The sequence below is a fragment of the Octopus sinensis genome, linkage group LG18 (assembly GCF_006345805.1).
Source record: "Octopus sinensis linkage group LG18, ASM634580v1, whole genome shotgun sequence".
Classification (NCBI taxonomy): domain Eukaryota; kingdom Metazoa; phylum Mollusca; class Cephalopoda; order Octopoda; family Octopodidae; genus Octopus; species Octopus sinensis.
The window spans coordinates 34,568,657-34,586,079 of NC_043014.1; the positions used below are offsets into that span (position 1 = coordinate 34,568,657).

The 17,423-nt window shown below is 36.3% G+C and overlaps 1 protein-coding gene across 5 annotated transcripts in view; it reads right to left on the reverse strand.

The window, feature by feature from the left end:
* The window catches only part of LOC115221785 (oxidative stress-induced growth inhibitor 2-like), a 100,367-nt gene that overhangs the window by 41,916 nt on the left and 41,028 nt on the right, over positions 1 to 17,423 (reverse strand). Inside the window, exon 1 of one of the 5 annotated variants that reach the window (XM_029792014.2) lies at positions 4,055 to 4,185. The exons of the other annotated variants lie outside the window; for them this stretch is intronic. The gene's annotated coding sequence lies outside the window, so the exon portion shown is untranslated. Of the gene's footprint in view, positions 1 to 4,054; positions 4,186 to 17,423 lie in introns of those variants that run through there. 5 annotated transcript variants of the gene reach the window in all.

Sequence of the window (17,423 nt, forward strand, 5' to 3'; positions counted from 1 at the left end):
CCCAGAACCATGTGGTTGGTAAGCAAGTCACTTACCACGCAGTCATTCCTGCGTCTCTGTCTCTCTCTTTCTTTCTCTGTGAGTGTGTATATATATATATATATATATATATATATATATATATAATATATATACACACACACACACACAACACATACATATAAGAATATCATTGTAAAAATGTCTGAAATGAGAAAATGCGAGAACAGAGAGGAGTGAATGGTGTGAATGCAAAATACTGAAAGCACAGGTTCTATTGGACTGGACCTGTTGCAAGAGCACAGACAACAGGTGGACCTGTGCAGTTGCCTAGTGGTACCCAAGAGATCAGAAAAGGACCCCTAGGAAGGCCTCTATGATGATAGGAAGATGATTTAGTCAAATGATTTGGACCAAGATAGAAAAGAATGGTGCAATCAAGAAAGATTTAGAAGTACATTGTGACCAGCAATGTATAACAACATCTAATAGTATATACATATAGGGGTTGGACAAAATAATGGAAACACATAGTATCCTAATTTTGAAATATCTATAAAACCATCAAAAGCTTGTTTATTTTTATGTTTTTTGATTTATAATTAATGTTGCTTAGTATGTTGTGCTAAAATTTCTGTTTCTTTATAGATATGATCAGAAAAATGTAATTAAAATTCAATAGTGATGCACACACACACATGTATATAGATTGAGATAGATAGATTGAACAATTGATACACACACACACACACACACACACACACAGATGTTAATCTAATAAAATTAAGTTACAGAATGGACATCTTTGTTCTGCTTATGGCTCATTGGATTTTTGAGGTAAAATGTAGATATTGACAAAACGTGTGCGTGGGAAAAGAAAAAAAAAATCAAACAATAACAGACAAGATTAAAAAATGAGTGTCAAGAAAAGCAGTTATTACATTCTTATTTAGTGTCTAAGATTAAGATGATTTCTGAGTATATGAGAGAGAAAAAAAAACTATATGTATAATAGATGTGTATATATATTTTTTATCTTTTACTTGTATTAGTTATTGGACTGTGGCCATGCTGGAGCACTCTTTGAGGGGATTTTAGTTGAATAAATCAATCCCAGTACTTTTTTGTCTTTCTGAAGCCTGGTACTTATTCAATTGGTCTCTTTTACAAAACCACTAAGTTATGGGGACAGACATAACAACCAACACCAGTTGTCCAGGGGTAGTGGAGGACAAACACACATACAATGGGCATCTTTCAGTTTTTGTTAATTAAATGCACTCACAAGGCTTTGAATGGCCTGGGGCTATAATAGAAGACTTGCCCAAGGTACTTTGCAGTGGGACTAAACCCAGAACCATGTGGTTAGGAAGCAAGCTCCTTATCACACAGCCATGCCTATAATGGATATACATATACATATACATATATAAACATACAGATATTTCATTCTGTGTTTCGTGATTTGTGTGTTCACATTCCAAAAGGTTTTGCTTAATATATTATCCTAATCTAAATTTTGACGGTACCTTTAAAGTGAAAGAAATTTTAATTCCTGTCAATAAATCCAAGGGAATCAAGAGATCAACTCTCTAGATTCACTTCAGCTATACACCCTAGCAAGAGCAACCTGTTACAATATTTTCCCTTGTCATTGCTTAGTTTTTCATTTTCTCTCTCCGACTATAAATTACAAAGAGATGTCAAGACTATCAATTCACAGATTGTATATTATAATATTATGCAATCCAGACATTAACCTGCACATGAGATTAATGTAGCCAATGTTGGACATCAGGTGCATCAATTTCACTTGCCTGCAGAAGATAATGCTGATAAGATCGTGGGCATGTGCACTGTCATTCTTCTCAAGCTAACTTATTACAAAAATAAAAAGCAAAACAAATATATCACATGGATAAGATATTAACATTGCAAAAGTTAGTCCTCCTTCTCTTAATCCTTTAACATTCAGATTACCCAGTCGGATGTAATGCTTATTTATACACATTGTTTTGAATTAATCATGAATTATCTTGTAGTTTCACAATTTTGACCATGTGTTCATTTTTAGAAAGACATTGTAAAGTAAATGTGAGAAGCCAGCTCTAACTGATTTAAACATAAAAATAAAAAAAGAAAGAATATTTGGGCAGCATACAACTGGTTTAAACCATATCCAGCCCCAAAATTTTATGTGTTTTATGTTCAAACTGACCAGACTTGACTTCTCACACTTAGCCTACAATGTCATTCAAAAACTAAACAATCATACCATCAGTGCTATGAAATAATACAGGATTAATCAAAATAAATAAACATTAAATTTGATAGAATAAGCTGATGCTAATTAGTTAAATGCCAAAGAGTTAAAAATAGTCTAGTATCTATTCTTATAGCCAAAAAGAGAGAGGCAATGTGGAATAAAGTGTATTGCCCAAGGACATAATAATACGTTTAGTGTGGAACTCACTAAGGTATGAGTCAATAGTGAAATAAAGAGGAGTCGAGTGCATCTAGTTCATTAACTCAGGAGTCCATAATTACGATCGTTATCACCTAGCCATGCCCTTCTGATTTGCATTGTGTGAATTAATTGATAAATTAGACATTTAAAAAAATTCTTTATCACGCATTTTGTGAACAATTTGCATTGTTGGTAGTCATTGGTTTACTGCATTAATGATAAGAAAAGTGATGAGGGAATGCTTGTGCAACATGAGTGAAGTAAATACTACAAAGTACTTTCATCTGACGACAGAGGTGACTGAAAATGTTTTCATTAATGTGTATGTATTTTTTGCTGACATACATAAATATACACAGATACATACCTATACATACATAGACACACACATATACATGCATATATACATACATATTTATATACACTTACATACACACACATTCATATGCACTCACATACACACACATGTATATATATATATATATATATATATATATAGTTAATCCAAACATGAAAACACAAAGAGAAAACACAATAATGCGAGGATGTGGAACAAATATAGTATTATTGGATGCTCAGGAAAGAAGGAAAGAAGGAGGGTTTAACGTTTCAAGCGGAGCTCTCCGTCAGAAACATAGGAAAAGGAAAGATCCAAAGAAGGGAAGACGGAGGGAAAAAAAAAAAAAAAATCGCCAACGGTACACACGCAGTCACTATACATACACACATATGTGTTAATAGATACATAAAGAGTTTTCCCAGTTTCCATCTTCCACTAGTCAACTGAAGGCTAAAGTAGAAGACACATTGCCCTTAAGGGATTGTACAAGGGAATTGAAACTGGGATCATGTGGTTATGAAGTAAGCTTCTTAGCTACTTACATATACCAGTCTGTACTTAATGAACTACATATATATTTCTTTACTACCCACAAGGGGCTAAACACAAAGGGGACAAACAAGGACAGACAAACGGATTAAGTCGATTACATCGACCCCAGTGCGTAACTGGTACTTAATTTATCGACCCCGAAAGGATGAAAGGCAAAGTCGACCTCGGCGGAATTTGAACTCAGAACGTAACGGCAGACGAAATACCGCTAAGCATTTCACCCGGCATGCTAACGTTTCTGCCAGCACGCCACCTATATAGATTGACAGTTAACAGATACAGAAGTACACATAAATGAACAGAGACAGAGCCCCGAAATACTTCAGTACTTCTCCATATATTCTAAGTTCAAATCTAATCTCATCACTTCCAGCGTCCACTTTGCTCTCTGTTTGGCATTCTAATTTCTAATGTGAAATGGAGAAAAAACAAAAGCAGAATAAAAAAAAAATACCAGTGACATGCTGGATGCATTTTTATCACCCTACATACCAAAAATGTGGGGTAAAAAAAAAGAAAAGAAATTAAGTATAAAAAAAAAATTAGGTATACAAAAAAAAAAGAAATTAGGTATAAAATTTGCACCTCCCCATCTCTTGAAACCAACTCACTACAAAATCAAAAGAAATCAATCTAAACAAATTTATTATTAATGTATAAAATAAAACTATATTAAGAAAATGTTTGAAAATATGAATAAAAAAATGGGTCTTTACCTGTGGGCTGACTGAATTGCTTTTATGTGATAGAGACACACTTCTCTCAGAACTGAACTAATAGTTATAAGTTTAAGGAAAGTGCAGTATATATATACATATATTATATACACACACACACACACACATACATACATACACTGGAAAAGGAGTGGGAGGAGTGATGATGATGATGATGGCAATGGAGGTGGTATGGTGGTGGTAATTGTAGTAGAAATAGGAGTGGAAGTAAGAGAGATGATAGCAGTTGTAGCAGCAGTAGCAGTGGTGGTGGTGACAGTTATGGTGATGGGAATAATGGCAATAGTAGTGGTGACTGGTTGCCTTGAATGTGATAGTTGTGGTGGCAGTAACAGCTGTAGGAGGCTGATGATGATAATAATCCTCTGTACTATTGGCACAACGCCCGAAACTTTTGGGGAGGGGATAAGTCAGTGACATCAACCCCAGTGCTCATTGGTCCTTTTTTTAATCGACCCTGCAAGGATGAAAGACAAAGTCGATCGTGGCAGAATTTGAACTCAGAACATGAAAGCAAATGAAATGTCACTAAGCATTTTGCCCAGCATGCTAACGACTCTGCCAGCTCACCACCTTGATAATAATAATAATAATAATAATAATAATAATAATCTTTTCTACTATAGGCACAAATCCTGAAATTTGGGGGAGGGGATAGTCGATTACATCAACCCCAGTACTCAACTGGTACTTAATTTATCGACCCCAATAGGATGAAAGGTAAAGTTAACCTAAAGTTAACCACACTCACATGCAGACAGACGCACTCACATGCAGACAGGCGCATTCACATGCAGACAGGCGCATTCACATGCAGACAGGCGCACTCACATGCAGACAGGCACACTCACATGCAGACAGGCGCACTCACATGCAGACAGGCGCACTCACATGCAGACAGGAGCACTCACATGCAGACAGGCGCACTCACATGCAGACAGGCGCACTCACATGCAGACAGGCGCACTCACATGCAGACAGGCGCACTCACATGCAGACAGGCGCACTCACATGCAGACAGGCGCACTCACATGCAGACAGGCACACTCACATGCAGACAGGCACACTCACATGCAGACAGGCACACTCACATGCAGACAGGCACACTCACATGCAGACAGCACACTCACATGCAGACAGGCACACTCACATGCAGACAGACACATTCACATGCAGACAGACACATTCACATGCAGACAGACACATTCACATGCAGACAGACACATTCACATGCAGACAGACACATTCACATGTAGATAGACACATTCACATGTAGATAGACACATTCATATGTAGATAGATAGAAATAAATAGATAAATAGCTAAACAGTATATATTAATGTTTGTTTTTATATGATGTGACGTATATAAAAACAATTTAACATTACACTGAAGGATTACTAAATACTTTGTACTAGAGTACAATCAGGCAAAACTTTGAGCCAAACTTGAGCTGCATCCTTGCAAGACAATGATCTGCATTTGGTGGGATTGGGAAGGGCTAATCCACTATGAAATGCCAGAAAACAACCACACGATCAATGCAGAGCTTCACATTCAGAGGATACACCAGCAAAATGAGGCTATCCAGCTGAAATTATCAGCAACACTTGTCCCAAAATTATTAGCTTGACCAAAAATGCTATTCAAGAGCTTGGTTGGAAAGTTCTATTATATCCACCTGTTCACCTTATATAACACCTTCATATTATCAACATTTTTTTTTCAGTCATTCTCTAACAGTCTGAGAGGTGTTTAGTTCAGCAATGACATGGAGCTCAAAGTGAGGCTTGATAAATTCTTTTGAGTCAAAATCTGGTGGTTTCTACCATCAAGATACTGACAAACTAGTGGAACATTGGCAAGAAGATGTGAACAATGAGGAATATATTATTGACTAATTTGTTACAACTGTTGATGAAAAAGGAAATAAAAAAAAGAATTTATCTGAAAAACCTATATATATATGTATATATATATATATATGTATATATATATATATATATATATATATATATATATATATATATATATATATACGTAAATATAAGAGAGTTAACGTTAAGTGGTTAACTCTAGTGCTAGAAATAGCTCCTTATTCTGGTATAGCTACCGAAGTTGTTTCCACAAAGCTAATAACTCTCTTATATTTATGTATAAATTTGTACTGTCTCCCTGGTTTTTATGTGCTAGGCCACTTGGTGTTAAACTGATGGTATTATTAAATTAATATCTAATTTTTCACCCTCATTTATGAATATATATATATATATACATACCAAGTAAGTTAGGGGTTGTGGATCCAACCAACTCAGGGATAATACTTATCCAATATACTGTTGGTATAATACCCAAATTATTAACACACAAGTGCTTTTAATTGTAATGCAATAAACTTACTTATTGTATTAAATGGGTGAAGGTAAAGAAATATTTTACCATTAATTTATATTGCAAATAAGAAAATAGAGAAACACATTAGTTGGTTTATCAGCTTTAGGATATTAGAATGCTGACTCATTTATCAAAACGACAACCATAATAACATACATATATACAGTATATAATTGAATAAATATAAGATAAGAATACAAGTAGTTATTTAAAAAAACTTAATATAAATTATTAAGGTTTTTTTAATAACTACTTGTATTCTTATCTTATATGTATTGAATTTTATACTGTATATATGCATGTTATGGTTGTCATTTTGATAAATAAGTCAACATTCTAATATCCTAAAGCTGATAAACCAACTACTGTGTTTCTCCATTTTCTAATTTATAATATATATTAGCTCCAACACGCATTTTTTCCTCTCCTTGTTTTTTTTCTGTGTATCTTTCTGTCGAAGAGTGTAGGCTCGAAACGTAAAAGACTTGTTCTATTTCTATTCCTGAGCGCCATACTAATACATTTGTTTGTACTCCACCTGCCTTTGTCTTTTGTTTATTTTCGTAAACCTTCCCGTTATATATATATGTATATATATATATATATATATATGTATGTGTGTGTGTGTGTGTGTATATATGTATGTGCATGTATGTATGTATATGTGTGTGTGTGTGTGTGTGTATGGGAAATATACAGAGTACTGAAGAAATTCCAGACATGAGAGCAAAAGCTGGTGTTGAAAGGCTTTAGACTTAGAAAAACTTTTGATATGTAGAATAGAAAACAGGACCTTGCTATCATCAGGAAAATGACCAAGCTTGGTATGCAGAAAAGGAGTAGGCAAAAATTCCATACCATGTACTCAGTATAAATAATGGATGTATAAGAGGTTAGTGGGACCACAGGCTAACAGAGAAGACAGACTTCATATGTGATTGTTGATGTATAAAGGTAATGAGAACTAAGAGCACATGACAAATAGATTCTCTCGAGTTGGAAAAATTTCGGATATGTACCTCCGCTTACAAAAAAGGGCTTCTCTGTGAAAGCGAAGGGCAGATTCTATGATGCTTGTGTGCAGAGTGTGATGCTGCAAGCTTGCAAGTCATAGAATACAGTGAATTTATTAATATTGGGAAAAAAATGAAGCAAGCATGTTTTAACCCTTTTGTTACCATATTTCTGTTGAGATGCTCTGTGTTTCTTTCAATTAATTTAAAATAGAACAAGGAATTTAGTAAAATAACTTAGTTATCTTTAAGCTAGTGTTAGGAACATAAATTGTGTCTCAGGTTTGGTGGAAGATTTTAATTCAGAACTTTTGAAAACAAGACATTTGTACCATAGAGCCAGAGGGTTGGTATCAAAAGGGTTAATGGACATGTAATGTTAATGTGCATGGAGCAGGGATAATGAGCTGAGATAAAAACAGGATATAAGATGTAGTGCACAAGAGAAAAGTTATAGAATCTCGGATATGTAATGCATATCTACATCAGGGCCTTTTGGCCATTTTGTATCTGGTATCTATTTGCTATGCATTTCAGCTATTTAGTACCTTCTTATCTTTCTATCATTTTGTGATGATGATGATGATGTGGGTATACACACAAACACAAATGTATATAAATACATACAGGTATTTATACACACACACATATATATATACACACACACACACACACACACACACATATATATACACACACACATATATACACACACACACACACATATATATATATACACATATATATATATACACATATACATATATACACATATACATATATACACATATATATATATATACACATATATATATATACACGCATATATATATATATGCATATATATATATATACACACACATATATATATACACATATATATGTGAAATAAAAAAAAAATGAAATTCATCCTGTACACATAAAATGAGGAAGGCCTTGTGAACTCGTAGCATGTTAGCTTCTTTGAGTTTATTATCTACCTTCTGTTGTTGTGAGCAGTGATAACGTGACTTCACAGAAAGCTTGTAACTCTCCTTGGCAGCACCAAAAAACCCATATATTTTTGTATACAAAAGAGAGAGAGAGACACACACACCAAGGAGACAGGGAATATTATAGTTTGTTAACAAAGGAATGACTGACGTATACACAAACACACACATACACTGCTGACAATAGCCATGTGCACCTGTAAAACTGTTTACAAACAATAGATCTGCCATAGGCATATAAAGGATCACATAAAACATCAAAACCAGCATCCACACAAAGTACAAAGTAGAAGAACAATCTCTATAATCTAATGTAAAGAAGTATATTTGAAAGGGTCGGATACTGAAGTCTAAGTACAGACAAACAATATATAAAAATTAGAACAACACCATTCGTGAGTTGTTGTTTAGCTTCATCTCAATTCTGAACAAAGAAATTCTAACTTTAAACATCCCTTGTTATTTTCAGACAATGCACCCAAAACTACATTATCCAACTGTATCTTTTTTTATTATTTGCTTGATGTATTGTTTAATAGCAATGTTTGGGAGCAATGATTACAAACATCTGTAGGTGTAACGTTCAAGATTAATGCTATCCCCTGCAGATGTTTGACTAAAATAAGGAATAGTGACTAAAACCTTTTGCAGTTTGCTGTGCTTGAGAAGACATGCCAAGCTGAGTGAAATCATAGTTGAGGCCAGTGCTGGTGACATGTAAAAAGCACCCTGTACACTCTGTGGAGTGATGGGTATCCTGCTGTAGAAATCAACCCAAAACAGACTGGAGCCTGGTGTAGATCTCTGGCTTACTAGTCCCATTCAAAGTGTCTTACCAATGCTAGCATGGAAAACAGATATTAAGTGATGATAATGAAGGTAAATAAATACCTTGGAGATTTGAAGAACTAAACTTAGGGTAACTAACATTTTTGAAGAAGGGTTTAGAAATGAGGTAAAGAAAAAAGGGATTTCTTATCCCACTTTGTTATCAAACCCGCCTCCATCAATACCTTGAGATTTGGAATTAATCCTTTAGCATTCACATTATTCTATGAAAGATAATGCCCATTTATTCACAATTAGTCATGCATTATCTCATAGCTTTGAGATTTTGATGAGATAACTTAATTTTTTGAATGTTGTTGGTAAGAGTCCAGATTTGATTAGTTTGAACATAAAACAGGTAGAATATTTTGGCTGGATATAGCCAGTTTTAATGCTAAAAGGTTAAAGAACATTAGAATATACTAACCAAGAGAATAAACAACAAAGTCCAAATATGCAGGAGTGTGGACACTGCAGCTACATGACACTATGTAGTGTTATTGGTACTGATTGAATATCATCATCATAGATCAAATTATGTTCCTGCCATGACTGTCAAATCTTATTTTAGTACATCTAGAATTATACATGTGAAGGCAAGTGGCTTAGTGGTTAGGCTGTTGCACTAATGATCACCAGATCATGGGTTTGATTCCCTGACTGGGCAGTACATTGAGTTCTTGAGCAAAACACTTTGTTTTATATTATTCCAGTCCCCTTCGATTGAACGGAGGCGGGGGATGTTGGCCAGCTTGCCTAGCCAGCAGGGTGGCATTATTTGAAGGTTAAAACAATGCAAAAGTGCACTGTGACCAGCGATGTGTAACAACATCACAGCCTGGTCAGTCATGTGATCATGTGAGAATTACATAATCTAATGTGGTTCTCTTTTCTGTAAAGCTGAGCTTAAGCAACAACCACCCACATAGCCACCCAATAATGAAACTATTACATGTGGTTTCACTTTTAGCCCCCACCTTCATGGCCTCTCCTTTAGAAATTCTTCACACATAACATTATTGCTTCCTCATTACACTACATGTACTGAGACTCTTTCAAAAACCTTTTCTACGCCAATAAATCCAAAAGACAATTCTTTATCAAATACTTCCATTGCTGCAGCCTCACAAGAAATATAGATTGTATGAGGCTTGTGTGTTAACAGCCATGCTACATGGCAGTGAAACATGGACTGTGACTGCAGAGGACATGCGAAGACTTGAAAGAAATGAAGCTAGTATGCTTCACTAGATGTGCAATGTCATTGTGCATGTATGACGAGAGAAAAATAGGGTTTAATAGGCATCAGACAGAAGAGCGAAAACTACACTGGTATGGTCATATGATGTGTACGGATAGGGACAGTTGCATAAAGAAGTGCTGGTCTCTAACTGTGGAGAGAACCCGCGGAAGTGGCAGACCCAGGACAACATGGGACAAGGGGGTGAAGTATGATCTTCAGTATGATCATCACGGAGGTGATAACTAGTGATTGAGTTCGTTAACAATTTAGTGCGCTTGAGAAGCTGCATCAAGCTAAGTAACATCATAGTTGTGGCCAGTGATGGTGACATGTAAAAGGCACCCAGTACATTTTGTGGAGTAGCTGGCATAAAGAAAGGCATTGAGCTGTAGAAACTAACCCAAAACAGACTGGAGCCTAGTGCCTGGTGCAGCTCTCCAGATTACCAGCCTCAGACAAACTGTCTTACTCATGCAGACATGGAAAATGGGTGCTAAATGATTATGATGTTGATGATGATTCTATGGCTAATTAAATCTAAACTGCATTCCATCAGTCTGAACTAATCTGCTAGCTTTATTGTAATTCTTTCTACTCCCTTCATTTTTAAAAATACTTTTTCATATGTAATAGTACACTACTAGTACAGATATTAATAGTATTGCTACACGAGTGATGGAGTGGAAAGCAGTGGTAATTAATGACGTGTACTTTTAATTAGAAAATAGGTTACATATGTTGTCTTTACCTAGTCTGATGTTTTCGGAATTCCTTACTTCTCTCCAATACTTTGAGTCCTTCAGTTCCAACTCCCATCATAATGTCTCTAGTGATTTAACTTCCCTGCTCAAAGCACTATAGAAACTAATCTTAACTGGTTTGATATATCTCTTAGTTGTTTCAGTCACTGAACTGTGGCCATGCTGGGGCACCACCTTGAAGGGTTTAAGTTAAACAAATTGACCCTAGGACCTATTTGCTTTTCAAAACTGGTATTTATTCTGTCGTATCTCTATTGCTGAACTGCTAAGTTACAGGAACATAAACAAATTAACACTGGTTGTCAAGTAGTAGGGGAGAGACAAACAAAGAGGCACACACACACACATACAGATATAAACATGACAGGCTTCCAGTTTCCATCTACCAAATTCACTCACTAGGCATTGGTCAGCCTGGGGCTATAGTAGAAGACATTTGTCCAAGGTGCAATGCGATGGGACTGAACCTGAAACCACAGCAATGTGTGTGTGTATGTGTGTGTTGTGAAGGCATATGGCTCAGTGGTTAGAGTGTCGAGCTTATGATCGTGAGGTTGTGAGTTCAAATCCCGGACCTGGCTGCATGTTGTGTTCTTAAGCATGACACTTTATTTCATGTTGCTCCTGTTCACTCAGCTGTAGAAATGAGTTGCGATGTCACAGGTGCCAAGCTGTATCGGCCTTTGCATTTCCATTGGTTAAATGGAGAGGGGAGGCTGGTATGCATGGGCAACTGCTGGTCTTCCATAAACAGTCTTGCCCAGACTTGTGCCTGGGAGGGTAACTTTCTAGGTGCAATCCCATGGTCAGTCATGACCGAAGGGGGTCTCAGCAGTGTGTGTGTGTCTGTGTGTGTACATACAAGGGGGTGCGGAAAAGTTCCTGGATATTAAGGGTATTGTGAAAAGCCTGGTTAGAAGCAAAACCTTCCAAGGCTTAGAAAAACCAAAGGACTGTGAATCTGAGAGGGGAATATGTTCTATAAAATCATAATTAACTGAATCCTCCTGGAACTTTTCAGCAAAGCCAGGAACTTTTCAGCACCTCCTTGTCCTCTTGTGTGTATGTGTGGCTTGTGGGTGTATATATATCATCATAATAATTTTTTAATGTCCATTTTCCATGCTGGCATGGGTTGGACGGTTTGACAGAAACTAACCAGCTGAATGGCTGTTCAGGCTTGATGTCTCTTATGGCATTGTTTCTACACATGGCTACCCTTCCTAACATGATATATGTATACATATCAAATTCTACTTACGACACAGTGCTTAACCTGCTATAAATAGTATAGGATATACAGTGGGAGTGAACCCAAACTATGTGACCCCAAGGGAAATCTTTTAACCATACAAACATGCCTGCAGCTAAAGCCATGCCTTCTCTCATAGATATTGTGGTATTACTGTTTCTTTTTATGTGAAGTTATATATAAAAACAATTTGACATAAAACTGAAGGATTAATCTACATTTTAGTAGAGTACATGTTTATCAATTTTTTACAAGGAATAAGTTGATAGTGACTTTGAAGTTTCAGCTTGCTAGGCATCATTGGTCAGTGTGTGTGTGTCTGAGTGCATGGTAAAAATAATTATATTTTTCTTTTCATTTTTTCTCTTTTACATAACTTGACTTTGTAAACGAATGATCTTGTTTATTTTAATGGCCTACCAATGTATACAGCCCTAGATGTTAGGAAGACACTTGGTAAAAAATGCAAACAAAACTGAAAGAAGAAAAACTCATCATCAACAACAACGATTTCCAATTTTAGAACAAGGCCAGCAACTTTGGGGGAGGGGTAAGTCAATCACATCAGCCCAAGTGTCCAACTGGTACTTATTCTATCAATCCCAAAAAGACTGTTGTATATTGAAACTGTATACCCCTCCTGGTAAAAAGTGGTAGTAGCCAGCCATTATAAACAAATCTATAGCTGGTCGACAGGGATGATCAGGAAGGTCGAAAGTATGTGTAGACTGTGTTGATAGTCATGTCTGTGCTGATATAGTAATTATACTATGGTATTGAGTGGACGTTATAACTACCCAACTTGTTGAGGATAATAACACTGTACAACTGGGGGGGTCATACAGTGCCAGATAGAGACATTCTGTCCATGATTTTGGAAGATGACAATATCTGTCAGAGCGACAACCGTCATCAAAGGATAGATACAACAGTGGCAAAAGGCCACTTTACAACAATAGCGATGAGGAAAAACAAATTTATGCAAAGTGAAAAAAGGAAAACACTTACATGGAAAATTAGATACCTCGACAAAAAAGAAACGAAAGTCTTGTGCAAACTTGCGAAAATCATACACCCACTACACTCACAGAGTGGTTGTCGTTAGGAAGGGCATCCAGCAGTAGAAACTCTGCCAAATCAAGATTGGAGACTGGTGCAACCATCTGGTTCGCCAGCCCTCAGTCAAAATTGTCCAACCCATGCTAGCATGGAAAGTGGATGTTAAACGATGATGATGATGATGGAAGCTGGGATAAAATATTGTTAGCTGGGATAGTTGAGTTGCAAAAACAGCAACATCTTAAGGAATGAGAACAGCAACAAGGATTGCAGTAGCAAATGTTTCACCTAATGAAGTCGGTAACCAAACCAGAGAACACATTTTCACCTGACCATGTAGCAAATTCCATATGCGAATTCAAATATGATTCCAAAGAAGGAGTAACCTTCGAGGCTTACTTTTGAAGATTTCAACAAATTTTTGAAAAAGAATGTCAGGATTGGACAGATGAAATGAAAACACGTTTAGTGTTAAGAAAACTAGTGACAGCAGAGCATGAGAAGTATAGTAACTTCATATTACCAAAAAAAAGTTCGCAATAAATTTCACTGACTCAGTAGACATTCTCTGCAAAATGTTTAGTGAAAAGAGCTCACTGTTTAATACTAGATGGAAATGTTTAAACAAAGAAAAAAGCAAAGATGAAAACTTGACTACTTACACAGGCAGAGTCAACAAAGAATGAGAGAGATTTAGGCTGGATATGCTTACTCTAGATTCTTTCAAGTGTTTGATTTTTTTGCACAAGGATTGTCAGATAGAAGGGATGCAGAAGTCCGAACGGATATGCTATCAAAACTGGAAATGAACCAGGATTTGAAATTGCAGAAACTGTCGGAAGAGTGTGACAGGATATTAAAATTAAGGCATGACACGGAAGAAATTCAATGGAAACAGTGTTTCCACGTAAGACCAGTGCAAAAAAGTTGGAAGACAAATAAGGTGTTGCGGGAAAAACAGAAAAAATATCAGGATGTCGACCCATGTATGGCATGTACCTGAAAAAAGATTGTCTATATAAAAAAAAAGCAAAGTTTTTTGCTGAGGATTTACAGGACATATAAAATCACACAGCAAAACTAGAAAAAGAAAATGGAACAAACAAGAAAAAATAAATAGTTTATCAGTAGAAAAAGTTGTGACTACAACAAACAGAAAATTTGCGAATGTGAAAATATAGTATCAAAATGCAATTAGACATGAGAAGTGATATCACAATCATAAATAAGAAAACATGGCAATAAAATAGCGAACAGTGTTATGGGAAGAAAATTATATTTCACGGGTGAATGTGTTTGTAATATAAAGCTCAAAGGTTGAACTAAAATGGTGAATGTTTATGTGCTGAAAATATCCATGAATTTATTTGTCATCAAATGTATGGAGAAATTTAATTCATGGGATACACTCATAAGTGCTTTGTGCAACAGTGTAAATGGAGCAGTCAAACAATCAAACGAGGTTGATGAATTAAAAAAAAAAAAAAAGTGATGTGGAACAGTGCATGAACTACCAGTAACTTTGGAAGAAATAGAAAGAAATGTGAGAAATAACAAATTTACAACAAGGACGAAAGGTAAAGCTGACCTTGACGAATTTTGAACTCAGAAAGTAAAGATGGTTGAAATGCTGATAAGCATTTTGCCTGGCGTGCTAATGATTCTGCCAGCTTGCCACCTTAATAATGATACTAATAATAATAACAAACCTTTCTACTATAGGCACAACGTCGGAAATTTTGTGGTAAGGGGCACAAGTCAATTACATCAACCCCCAGTACTTGACTGGTACTTATTTTATTGACCCTCAAAGGATGAAAGGTAAAATTGACCTCAGCAAGATTTGAACTCAGAACATAGAGCAGGATGAAATATCACTAAGCATTTTGTCTGATGTACTGACAGTTCTGCCAGCTACCACTTTAGCTTGCCACCTTGATAATGATAATATGGGCCACAGCAAATATTCTGCTCAACACCACAGTTGTTTGATCTTAACCAGTTGAGCATGTTCCTTAGTGGCTGATGATAAGTGTATCTCTGATCACAAGCAGTAGTGGGGAAGAATCATAGCCATGTATTGAGAGGGATTCTTTGGAGTTTGAATAATTCACCCCTGAAAACATGGGTATTTCAATCATTATCCTTAAACAGCCCTTATTTAGAGATCCTTGAGCAAGATGGGCTACTTGACCTGAGAAAATTCTAACTGGGCCCCACCTACAAGGCCCTTGATATGAGGTCAACATATAATGCACAAATGGTTGTAATGTGTGTGCCTAGTGTACTCTTTATCAGAAAGATAAATGTGATAGGTATATTGGGCATTGAATATTTGTACCTCTGCATCCCTTAGATGGCATGTGCTGCTCTCACTCAATAACAATAACAACAATAATAATGGTTTCAAATTTTAGCACAAGGTCAGCAATTTCAGCAGAGGTGCTCAACTGGTAGTTATTTTATCAACCGCAAAAGGTTGAAAGGCAAAGTCGACTTTGGTGGAATAATAATGATAATAATCCTTTCAACTGTAGGCAGAAGGTCTGAAATTTTGTGGGAATGGTTAAGTTGATTACATTGACCCAATACTCAAATGGTACTTATTTTATCCGTACCGAAAGAATGAAAGGCAAAGTCGACCTCGGCAGCATTAAAACTCAGAATGTGAAGATGAATGAAATACTACTAAGCATTTTGCCTAGCGCGCTAATGATTCTGTTGGTTTGCCGCCTAATAATCATGGAGCACATAGGGACACAAAAGAACATGGGGAAGAACAGGAAAAACATAGATATGGACATGTTCAATTGCTCATCAGTTATTAACCAAATTTCATCACAATTCTGACAACTACAATAATATTGTTTGATTTGGTGGTGTCAGCAACATAAGCTGCTGGGATATAAATGAACAGACATGAAAGATGAACACAAACAGAAAAAAATGGGACTAGTACAATAACAAAGTTTCTAGACTGACTGGTAAATAATGATGAATTATGGGGAGAAAGGGAACAAAGGACCAAGATACCTGGTGCTTAGCTGTACACAGGAAGACCCGTTCACAAACAGCCTAAGTGTTAAGGCCACATCCCCTGGTGAAGTGAATTGGCCTGCAAGAGTCCTGTAGTAGTCCCATGTAAAAAACACTTGTGCTGGTGCCATGTGCAGGTGCTTGTGCCATTGGCACATTAAAAGCATCCAGCACACACTGTAAAGTGGTTGGCATTAGGATGTCTAAGGCAGTGAGCTGGCAGAAACGTTAGCGCGCTGGGCAAAATGCTTAGCGGTATTTCATCTGCCGCTATGTTCTGAGTTCAAATTCTGCCAAGGTCGATTTTGCCTTTCATCCTTTTGGGGTTGATTAAATAAGTACCAGTTATGCACTGGGGTCAATATAATCGACATAATCCATTTGTCTGTCCTTGTTTGTCCCCTCTGTGTGTAGCTCCTTGTGGACAGTAAAGAAATAAGAGTGTCTGTCCATAGAACCAAACCAAATCAGAATGGAACCCGGTGTTGTTCTTCAGTTTGCCAGCTCCAGTCAAACTGTCCAACCTATGCCAGCATGGAAAAGAGATGTTAAAGACTGATGATGAAAAGAAACAAAAAGGCAATAACAGTAATGGAAAAATTAATAAATAACTCAGAGAGACAATCATATACAAAGACTATCTTGCAACCATGTAACAAAAGTAAGATGTGCTTGTGTGAAGTAATGCTAATAGGAAAGATGATGGTCCTTTTACACTTAGAAAATTATATAAATGATAATTCAAAAAATGGAATAAGCAGAATAAGAGG